The following is a 12038-nucleotide window of genomic DNA, read 5'->3' on the forward strand; positions in this document are numbered from 1 at the left end:
AACAAAGAAACGGGTGGGAGGGAACAAACGGAGGCGCCAGATGCTGGGGAGCGAGCAGAAGTGAGGGGGGCCCCCGCAGAGTCCCACGAAAGCCATTTTCAACTTTGCATCAAATGGAAATTTCTGTGAGCTACGCTGAAAGCTCCTACAATGACTAATGTCGCCAAGCGAGCTCTAGGAACAAATGGATGCTAATTATTTTGTGGAAGTAGAGACAAGTGGAGAATTTAAACAGGGGGGTCCGACTAAACAGATGGTAGGAAATGTGAGGACTCAGAAAGGCAGGGCCGGGCCCCCCTCGCTCAGCTCCAAGCAGACCCAGGGGCAGCAAAGTTAGCTGTCTGCACAGGCTCAGCCGGCCTCCCAGGCCCCCACTGGCTCTGCGGCTGAACAAAGCCAGGCTTATGGAACCTCCTTTGAGCAATGCCAAGTCCAGGTGGCTGGGGTGGAGGGGGTACTACTCAGCAGCCCTGCAGGGACGCCCATCGTTAACGGTCCAGGGCTTTGGGAATGAGATGCTTAACGTGTTTTTAAAGCCCACCTTCCATGGAGGGGATGCCTGACACGAATGCATTTGGTTTTCCAAGACAGGCTGGACAGGGCTTGAAACCAGAGAGGCAGGGGCTCAGCTTCCCATATTCCTACCCCAGCCTGGGAGGGGGTGGTCAGGGCACTTTGCCACCAGCCTGGTGGACAGCAGGGAGTTTCCAGCTCCCTCCTCACACTTCCAGTCCTGGACGCCTAGTGCCTTCCCCTCTTCTGACTGCCTCCTACCCAACTTGCAGGATTCACTGCTACTTCCTCCTGAAGGTCTCCCTGTGCCCCCAAGCTGGGATCACACTTTCCCCTCCACCGTGCCCCCACTTGCCTGGCCCCCACTCCACTTAGTGCCCTGAAGTATAAAGCGGCTTTGAGTTCCCTAAGGATGAGGCCTAGCCTAGAGTCAGCATTACACTGCCCACTGGAGATGAGCTGGCCCCTGAAGGGCAGGAAGGGGGCCAGCCCCCACACCCAATGGGGCCCAGGCTGCTCCACACCCACAGAGAGAGCTGGGCTCATTAAGAAGACGCAGGAGATGGTGGGGTTGCTCTCAGCTTGCCTCATTCTTCCATCCACACAGGAAGCTTAGCTCCAGAGCAGTCTCAAAAGCAGCAAGAGGAGAGCCATGGGCGAACTGGAAGAGTCTCTAAGAACATGGATCCCACCCATCCCGCCCCTCGCCCTGGGAGGAGGCAGGTGCAGAGAGAGGGAGGGACGGCCAAGGGCAGAGCCAGCCCAGGAGCCAGTTCTCCCGAACCCCGGTGCTATGCCCTACCTGCATCCCATGGCACAATGACAGTAGCAATGGCACAAGCACTAAGATCTGTCAAATCTATTCACTGTACAAAGACAGGTCGTGGCCAGCTGGGCACCCCCTCCACACCTCCCCACTCTGGGCACAGCATCATCTCGGTCCAAGGCGTCTTCCTAAGTCCCCTCCCTCTGCCTTGCTCTCATGGTCTCCTCTGCAGTGGATCCTGGTCCCCAGCTCAGCGCCTTGCTCTTCCCCCTCTCTCTGCTGCACCACTGAGAAGTCGGCTGGCCACTCCTCCCCTGCCCCAGGCCCAGGCTGCCCTGATGTCCCCTAATTCTGGCTTTATCATCACCTCTGATGAGTGGCTAAGACGCACTCTCCCTCCACTGACGCTGGACACCCAAATAGGTCCCACAGCTGGGCTGCTTGGGCCCCCTGGAGTTCTTTTTTGACAATAGCGTCTTTCTTTCCAGTGTGCCCACAAGTTGCCATGGTGACTGGGTCAACAGATAGGGGGAGGTCAGACTTTCAAGTACCAGCCGCCAACCACAAAGCTGCTGAGAAGAGCCTCTTTCTTACTAAGTATCATTGACTTTGCTAGACATAGATGGCCTCTTGCCATCTGAGGTGGGGGGGGGACACCTTGGGACCCCAGCCTAGGGTCATCAGACACACCCAGACATGTGCAAATGCCAGTCAAACAACTGCAGGCTTCCTAGAAATGGGGGGGGGGGGGCGGTAAACTGATATCCAAAAGGCTGTCACCTATCTTCACCCATCAGAGAACCCAAACCTCAGCCCCAGCCCTGCTGCAATCTCTGCTGCATGTTTACAATTAAAATTAAAAAAAAAAAAAAAAAAAAAAAACACCTCAATAGGATTTCTCGTCATGGCTCAGCAGAAACGAATCTGACTAGGAACCATGAGGTTGCGGGTTCAATCCCTGGCCTTGCTCAGTGGGTTAAGGATCCAGCATTGCCCTGATTCGACACCTAGCCTGGGAACCTCCATATGCTGCGGGTGCGGCCCTAAAAAGACAAAGGAAAAGAAAAAAAAAGAAAAAGAAAAAAAATGCAATAACACAAGACCAGCATGAAAAATTTAGTAAAGTATTTAAAATCACCCCAAATCGCCTCCTTCCAGAGAAAAACTGCTGTAAACATCTGATCTGGCTCCTTCTTGCCCACCTTTCTAATATTATGTACACATTTTAAAAAGAGACTGAGGAATTCCCGTCGTGGCGCAGTGGTTAACGAATCCGACTAGGAACCATGAGGTTGCGGGTTCGGTCCCTGCCCTTGCTCAGTGGGTTAACAATCCGGCGTTGCCGTGAGCTGTGGTGTAGGTTGCAGACGCGGCTCGGATCCTGCGTTGCTGTGGCTCTGGCGTAGGCCGGTGGCTACAGCTCTGATTGGACCCCTAGCCTGGGAACCTCCATATGCCGCGGGAGCGGCCCAAGAAATAGCAAAAAGACAAAAAAAAAAAAAAAAAAACAGGTAAAAAAAAAAATCAGTCAGGACTTCCACAACAATGCCCTGCCTTTTTTCATTTGACATTATATCATAAGCATTTCTGCTATCATTGGAATTCCTCATATCACTTTTAAATGATTCATAATAATTTACCAAATGGATATACCATAGTTTACCATTGTATTTTAATGGCTGAGTATTAAGATGGAATCTAATCTAATACCGCTATAAACATCTCTGTCTCTATCTAGAATCATTTTCTTAGGATGTATTTCTAGAAATGGAGTTCCTAAGACAAAGAATATAAATATTGTAAGGCTTTCATAGACAATTGCCACATGTCCTCTACATAATTATTCTTCTATCGCCAGTGTCTGAGAATTCCTGTCTTATCATAGCCTGTATCCTATACCATTAAAAATTTATATATATTTTATACACATGAACACACACGAAATTTCAAGACTCAGAGTTGCAATTAACATAAATTTTAAAGCTCGGATTTTAATTTTAAAGTAAAACGATGTGCTTGGCCCAGCCCTGGCTTTTAGGACAGACAGACCTCACGTCGGAAGCCCTGGTCCACCCCCAGTGGCAGTAATGAGTAGGAGAGCTCATAGCCTTTATACCCACCCTGCTTTCTCTCATTTCCCCCACTGCTGGCCGACGGCTGACTGGGAGGTGGATAAATGGCTCTGTTGGCTGCCCTTGTTCCCAGAACCCACTTCCTAGCAATGCCAGGGGCCATTTGTCATTCTGCCACAGAGCTCAGCTCTGCCAGACATCTCATTCCACTTTCCCTACCAAGGACATGGCTCAGAAGGACCAGCTCAAATCATGGCTTCCATGGATCAACGGACAGAGCACCAAACCAGGGCCAGAAGACCTGGTGGTGTCTCACTTGCTGTGTGACCCTGGGCCAGCTGAGTCTATCTGAGCCTGTGGGTCTTCACCTCTAAGGGAAGGAGCTGGACTGTATTACCTACAATGTCCACAACCCCTTTTCAACAGGTCCCAAATGAGGAAATGGCCATCGTGGTCCTGCTCATGGCCAGAGCCTGACCACCACCCCTTCCAGAGTCACAAATGGACTGAAATTATATTCCTGGGCAAGTTGAGAGAAGTGGTGCCGTGTGGGATGGAGCAGAGGCTGGAGACGTGGCAAACTATCGGGAAAGCTCCTGGACTGGTTCTTTGCAGCCCGCTGAAATAAAGCCAGGTCTGGGGGAAGTCAGCGTGTAGGACAGTGTGGCATAAAGAGAATGAGCTGGAGGGCAGAGGAGGCTCCTGGCACTTGGTGACCCCGACAGCAGCTCCCTGCCACTTTCACAAAGGCTCGGCTCCATCAATGGGAGATGAGAACAAAGCCCCGCCTGCTCTTTTCCATGGAAACCTGCATTTCCAGATGCTCCTTTCCCACTGAATATTTCCCGAGGAAAAGAAGTAGGAGAAAGGTTCAGAGGATGGGAGCAGGGGGTCTGCAGATTTAAGAAATAGGAACAGCTGGTTTCAGAGACTCCCGGAAGGAGAAAAGCAGCTTTTGTTCTCCATCTCTTCCCCTGTGCTCCGGGTTTAAATGAAAGCAGCTGAGCAATTGATCAGCAGTGTCTCTTTAGAAGGACAGCCCACAAAGTGCTTTTAAGCCCCTGCCTAGGTGTGTCTCCACCGTCCTGACACGGAATGAAAAATGCAATTCTATTTATTTCATTGCTTTTTGAATCTGACTAGGGACTCAGTTTTGTTCTAGTAAATTGCTGCTTGCAAGAGCCTCGGGTGCCAGTGCAATTCCTGGAAATGAGGGATAAGACTGAGCACAGAAGACTCAAAAATAAGCAACTGGGCATTCCACAAGGGTTAGGAAAAAAATCGTTCCAATCTGGAATGTGATTCCCAGCCCCTGGCTGAGCAGTACGAGCCAAGACTCTGAACTCTGTCTGGGCTGCAGGATGGGGGCCATGGAGGGGGCTGGGGTTCTTGAACCCAAACCATAGAAGGGCTGCTATGTAGACGTTTGAGGCCGAGATGGCACAAAAATAATTAAGTACCGAACTACGTATGATCCAGCAATTCCACTCCTGCGCATATACTCAGAGAAAACCATTAATTCAAAAGAACACATGCATTCCAATATTAATCACAGCACTATCTACAACAGCCAAGACATAAAAGCAACCTAAATATCCACTGACAGATAAATAAAATATATATATAATGGAATATCACTCAGCCATAAAAAAGACAAAACAATGCCATTTGCAGCAACATGGATGGACTGAGAGATTATCATACCAAGTGAAGTAGATCAGACAAAAAAAGACAAATACCATATGCAATCACTAATATGTGGAATCTAATTTAAAATGATACAAAAGAAATTATTCACAAAACAGAAACAGATCCAAAGACTTCAAAACCAAACTTATGATTACCAAAGGGGAAATGTTGGGGGGGAGAGATGGACTGGGAGGTTGGGATTGCCATACATACACTACCAGATGCAAAATCGTAGGTAACAAGGACCTACTCTATAGCACAGGGAAATCTATTCAACACTCTGTGATAGCCTCTATGGGGAAAGAATCTGAAAAAGAATGGATATATATGCATAGGTATGGCTGATTCACTTTGCTGGACACCTGAAACTAACACAACATTGCAAGTCAATTATACGCCAATAAAATGTATTTTAAAATACACAAAGTTGTATAAATAAATATGGGGAGTCCCCAGAAGCAATGCGCTGATGCATTGCTAAATGTGGGTCCCCAGCCTGGGGAATCTGGCTGTGCTCACGCAGTGACCCTCTTGCCATTCCAGACAAGACATCCTTCCCCCCCGCCACCCCCCGCTGCCCAGGAAGGATGCTCCCTGACCCCTTGGCCAGGAGACCCCACCCTGTCTCTCCTTCCTTGCCTCGTGTCCGAGGAATACTTTACTGTGAGGATTAGGAGATTGTTCCAAGGTCTTACAAGGGCAGGGTGTAGGGGCCAGGAAGAGAGGAGAGGGGAGGGTCTCCAGCAGCTGCTAAGTCAAGCCTTCGTGGGACCATGTTCCTTGACGCCCCCCCCACTAAGGTGTGTCTGCCCCTTTCCTCCCCCACCCCAGCCAACACCCCTCCCTGCAGAAACCATCAAATCTCAGCTGGTATCTTGCAAATTTGGCAGCCTCAGAGCTTGCAAGTCCATAGTTTTTTATATCACAAGGCAATGAGTTCTCCCTGGAGGAAGCAAGGATGTCTCAGGGCTTCTTCAGCTCTTAATATCCCTGGCTTTGGTCCCACATGTCTAGCCCCCACCCCCGCAGGCAGACAAAGAATCACTGACCCGAAGATTAGGTGAGCTACATTTTTATAATCCAAGGAAAATGCGGAGGGGAAAAGACCTTTCTTCCTCAGTCTTTGAGTAGATATCAGGCTTATATCATTAGCTCCTCCTTCATATCCAGTAAGGGAGTATTTGACCCTATGAGTCAAACTATGACAGTCAGGTGCTCATTCAAATCAGCCAAGGGTGTAACATATGTTGAAATATGTTGGATCATCTCAAGTTTCCCTATCATGAGGGTCTCCTCCTTTGGAATGTTATCTGTCCCTTAAACGCCTGTCCTTGGTTCTAAGGATCATTATCTTGCCAAACTTGAATGCAGGCCCCATTTCATCTTTCACTCAATGACCCGAGGCATATCTCATGCTTTTACTTATGGTTTTGTAGTGAAGCAAGCCTGCTTCGTTCTGATGGCTTTCCTGAGTGATTAACAACTTGCAGGTGGCCTCCCGAAGTGCCCTAGGTTTCCCTCTGTCTGTGGTCCCCTACTGGGACTCCTACAACTACCTGTGTAACGCTCCTACTCCTTCCCTATCGAAAGCACTTGTCATAATAGTCCAAGAGCCTGGGTGGTGTGTGGGTGAGGGTGTGGGACACAAAGAAGCCATCAAGAACCCACTTGGACCAATGTCAGGGGTACAAGAGAGGGGGGAGGGTGGGGGGAGGGAGAGAGAGAGAGAGAGAGAACTTGTCTGGAGAGTGAGTGGCCAAGTCCAGCAGTGTCTGAAGGTCTGGAAGAGACCACACACAGATGTTCTCCAAGAGAGTCGGAAGACCTTTTGAGGAAGAGAAGGCAGGGGTACTGCTTTCATCACCTGGGGTATTGCCAGGTACCCAGGTTCTGAAACACCTGTGTGATAAGCATCTCAGAGAGGTACCTCAGCCCAGCCTCTGTGTTCAGAGCATCTCACATCCTCTTTGCCCAGACAAATGCCTCAGCAGGAAATCTCTCTCCTCCAGATGCCCAGATCCAGGCTTTCGCCCCAGGGCAGCCTTCCTGGGAGTATGGGGGGTGGGGGCTGCCTTAGCTGTCCATGCTTGGACCCCCTGTCCCCCCACCAGCAGAAGCCTCACCTATGACTTGACTGAAGGTGTATTAAAGGGTGGAGATTCCTCCACTGGAAACAGTCCACAACCTACTAGCCCTGCAAACAGACAACCTGGGAATAACAAGATTGGTAGCTTACACCAGCTTTGCCCTCCCATTAGAAACACCTGCTCGGGAATTCCCACTGTGGCTCAGTGGGTTAAGAACCCAACATAGTGTCCATGTCCCCGACATAGCTCCCACTCAACCCCTAGCCTGGGAACTACCATATGCCACGGATGCTGCCCGAAAAAGAAAAGCAAACAAACAGCAACCTCCCCCCCAAAAGCTTCCCAGAACGATGGTAAATGGGAAAATTCACCTACAGAGGGCTGCAGAGCATAGCAATTATGAGCCCCCAGAGCTAGAGTCAGACTGCCTGGGTTCACACCCCAGCTCCGCCACTTACTGGTTGTATAAAGTGGGGAAAGCTAATTTCTCTGTTGCCTCCCTTTCCTGGTCCAGAATACGGGGATCATAATAGGACTGGGGTTATTATGAGTGAGGCCAGAGGTACATGGGCTCCAGGAGAGACAACTGCAACCAGCCTCTTGTTCACACTTCCTGAGGCTCCAGGACCAACAATTATAACCAGCCTCCAATCTATACTTCAAGATGGAATAACAACAGGCACAAACAAGTAACTGATGCTGGTGTAATGGAGCAGGGCCCTGTAAACTGCTGGGCACACGAGGCTTGCTGTGTCCTCCATGCCTTGTTTTCAGGGAATAAGCTTCAGCCTCCATCACCTCTCCTGAATTCCAAAGGGCCGTTGCTAATCAGGGAAGGGAGGGGATGCAGAGACCACGGAGGAGCAATCCAGAGACAATAGTGCTGCCTTGGGACCAGGTCCTGTTTCCTTTAGAGAGTTATTATTAGGCCACTGTGGATAATGCTTTTCCCAAAGTTACAAGAGATCTCAAGCAAACACAGATCACAAGGCAAAGAGCATCCCATAGTCTGTTGTAAAAAGTAGGCTTCTGAGAAGGCTTTGTTGTCTTAGCAGAGAGAAGCCAAATTCAAGTTTTGCACCAGGTTACTTTTAAAATTAATTTACTCAATTAAGTTTATTCCAAGCTTAGTCCCAACCATGCACAAAACTCTTTTTTCTTTTTTTTGTGCTTTTCAGGGCCGAACCTGGAGGTTCCCAGGCTAGGAGTCAAATAGGAGTTACAGCTGCCGGCCTACACCACAGCCACAACTATGTCAGCTGAGCCCCATCTGCGACCTACACCACAGCTCACAGGAGCGCCAAATCTGTAACCCACTGAGCAAAGCCAGGGATCCAACCTGCAACCTCGTGGCTCCTAGCCGGATTCATTTCCGCTGCGCCACGACAGGAACTCCCAAAACTCTTTTCTTAGTGTCCACTTCCCACACACCTTGCATCACTTTCGGTATCCATATTAATCTGTCCCTTATTTTTCCATCCAGAGCAACAAGCTATAAGACAGGCTATCTTTCTTTTCCCTTAATAATATGCAATTCCCTTCCTCATTCCTTCTTTATAGAAAACACACATCCTACTTTTCTAAAACAACCATGGACTGTTTTTTATAACTTCTAAAAACATGTGTTTTTCTTTTAGAGAACATCTCAGGATGGTACCTAGCATATTGATTAATACTCCTAAATACCTTTAGTTTGTTTAGCAAATGATGTCTCAGTGTCTCATTTGACATCTATTAAACCTAGGTACAATAAGTTATTATAGTTAATGCTGATAACTCTAAAGACATGTCTGTATTAATTAGATCAACACACTTTTAGCTTTATTGCTAGATTTTAATTTAATACCGAATATTTCCCCGTTCACATGAACCTAAAATTAATTCTAGCCAGTTACCTTCTGTATTTTTTGAGATTTTCTATAAGTGCTTAATTTTTAAGCCAATTAATTAGAGCTCATTGACAAATTTTAATACCATCCAAAGGTGAGGAAATATACGTAATACACGCAGACACAAGCAGAAATCTCACAGCTCCATTTTCTAAACTTTATCATGATTCAGATACTACAATATAAAACTCACTAGTTTATAAAAGTCTTCTTTCCTTGTTTCAGTCCCAGGAATTAGAGATGATCTAGATAAGTGATCCTGAGGGCCCAGGTCTCAAGGCACAGTAGTGTGAGAAAAGCAAGTTCTCCTACAAGGACTTAATCCTTCAAGGTCAGAATTCTGAAAAGATGTTTTCTCAGGCTTGCTTTTTTTTTTTTTTTTTTTAATTGTATATGCAAGAAGAACCAGCTTGAGAACTTTCAAAAGAGTCTCACCAAAACTAACTTTCTCTAGAGTCTAAAGAATATTGTGGACATACAATGTTAAAATATTTTTTTTCTTAGTCTCTTTCCCATCAGACAGAATTAACCCAAGAGGGCTCTGTGGTGGAACCGAACCAGAATCTCCTCGTTCACAAGGCAGAATGGCCATCACAAATGACAACACAGAACATAAAGTACAAATCACACAGGCATGGTCGTCTTCATCAGACACTCCCTTAAATGCAAGGTTGGAGTCTCTCAGAAAACCTCCAGACACAGAACCTTCGGATCCAAGCACTCATAAAAAGGGAAACAGAAATATCTTAGGTCTTCAAAGGTTTCAAAGGGAGGCAAAGAGGCTAGCTTGGGAGAAGACGGGGGAAAGCTCAACAAAATCCCTTACCGGGTCGGAGCACTCTAGCTAGTCGTCTGCGTCAGGAGGAGACCAGGGACAAAGGGTCCCAGCTTGTGGCCACCTGGTCTGGTCCATCAGCGGGGGAGCTGGTCCCCAAGTACCCCGAGGGGTCGGGATGTCAGAGTGGTGAATTCTGAAAAGACCTTTTTTTTTCCCAAGCTAGCTTTCTCTAATAACTGCATATGCAACAAAAGAGCCCATTTTGACTATTTTTAGAGCAAAAATTTTCTTTTGCTACTAAGTAAGTAGATACTCGCAAGTATAAGTTTTCTATGTACATAAATCTGGCTGGGGTGTTGGAGGCTGGCTTTCAGGCATTCATTGTTTTTCTTTTGAGACTCCATTTCCCATTTTAAAGTTGAATTTTTCAGGGATAAAGTTTACTCAAGACATTGTGTGGTGGGCCCGTGTGCTGCGTGAGCGCTTAATTCCTCTGACTTTTAGCCCGGAGTTGCTTCAGCTCTCTCTTACCTGTCTCTGGTCTCCCAGTGGCATCTAGGACACCACGGGTGCTCAGATCCCTGAATGGCCAGTTCTCATTCGAGTCCCCAGTTGAGCAAACTTTAATTGATGAGTGCGTTTCCCTATGGGACCACTTCACGGCTGCAGACCCAGCCTCCAACACCCCTGTTAAATTTCTCAGTCACCTGAGAAAACTGGAACCAGCTGGGAGGAGCCTTGTCCCTTTTCTTCAGAGCAAAGGCTCTCATGTAACACCTCCGCCTTTATCCCCACGAATCTCATTAACGCAGCCGAACTGAGGAAAAGTGTCACATCAGCCTCTTACCTAAACATTCAGCCCAGACACCTCAGTCTTTCAACTAAGCAAACCAGGGCATTGGTAGTCTTCGGTTTGCAGCTATAAGCTGACTAGTTGCCTGCAATCTTCCCCAGGGAAGTGCCTGATGGGATTTCAGAGATGTTTCCCATATTGGCTTTGTTTTCCCTTAGCTCGCAAAACCGAGGCCTAGGCTAGAACCTCTGTCAAAATCTCTTCTAGGGTACCATCAGATGGAATTAATTCAGCACAAAACTGAAAGCAAAACCGAATCCTTGCCAGTCCAAAAGAAGCCACGGAATTACAAACGGAATCTCCCAAAATGAAAACCCTCCATACAGACGCGGTCCAGGGGGCCCGCCAAGCCCGGGACCTGAGTCCAAGCGGCGCCTTGCAGATGGGATCTGCCAAAAGGAAGATCCCCAAACAGGAACCAAAAGTTCCCCAGACAGACAAGCTCCAAGGGGCCTCGGAGGGCGCCCCTGGGACTTACCCACATGCTGGCAGAGGTGTCGCGACGTCCCAGACGCTACGTCTTCTTCTTCCCAAAAAGGTTCCTTGAAGTTCGGGTGGTCAGGAGCAGAGGGAGAGGAAGAGTCCCCCCAAGGCCAATGGAGCCTCGGCAGCGGCTGGGGCCGGCCTTGTCTTCCGACAGCTTTTCCACCCCAGGGTTCCAACATCCGAGTAGGCCAGTCGGTCTTCTCCGGGCCCAGTCCTGAGGCAGGAAACTCTCAGCGACCTGGCCTCCGAAAGAGTCCTCCAATTCTCTGCTCGCCCAAAGGGACGCTGACGTGGAGAGAAACCTCAGAGTGTCCATCAAGCCGAGAGCCCTGCGGGGCCACTTGCCCACGGCCAGACCCCGACAAGTCCCCCACATTTGTTGCCCCAAAAACCAGCAATAAAGCTACTTTTTTCTCCTTCACCCAAAATTCTGTCTCTGCATTTCGGTAACAGCTGTCTTCTGTAAACTTCTTAAAAAACGGTAATGACAGGGTCAAAAGAGGGGCTGGGCCCTGCTTGGACGGAACAAATAAGTCACGTACCCCCATCCTCAGAGTCAGGGAGACCCCAACTACACACGCGCTGAGAGACCCCCCCTCTGGGTCAGAAAAGGAGAAGGTGCCAGGCCAGCGTCTGAGTAACCCGCCCGCAAGCTTTGCTTTTGACTCCATCTTGGCCCAGAGATGCGCGCGCAGGTCAGGGGCGGGGCCCTGGGTCTGGGCAGGTGTGAAAGATACAGCAAGATAATTGGCCAAAGGGAGACAAAGACCTGGAAGAACTTCCCTGCAAAAGTGCGTGAAATCCCCCCATTGGCGCGCTCCTCCTCAGGAGGGCGCCCGCACCCGCACTTCTCCTCTGGTGGGTACTACTGCTTTGCTTCTGCCTTAGATAAATAGGCACGTGGT

At 48.7% G+C, this 12038-nt stretch overlaps 1 long non-coding RNA gene across 2 annotated transcripts in view; it reads right to left on the minus strand.

The window, feature by feature from the left end:
* Positions 1-11824, minus strand: part of LOC146398358 (uncharacterized) — a 216071-nt gene extending 204247 nt beyond the window's left edge. For both annotated transcript variants that reach the window (XR_014821669.1, XR_014821668.1), the window contains exon 1: positions 11126-11824. This is a non-coding gene — a long non-coding RNA (uncharacterized LOC146398358). The remainder of the gene's footprint in view (positions 1-11125) is intronic.
* Between the last annotated feature and the right edge of the window lie 214 nt (positions 11825-12038).

This window comes from Sus scrofa, chromosome 12 (assembly GCF_054392235.1).
Source record: "Sus scrofa isolate SSC_HxYL_T2T_F1_AM1 chromosome 12, Sscrofa_HxYL_maternal_Yorkshire_Landrace_v2.0, whole genome shotgun sequence".
Classification (NCBI taxonomy): Eukaryota; Metazoa; Chordata; class Mammalia; order Artiodactyla; family Suidae; genus Sus; species Sus scrofa.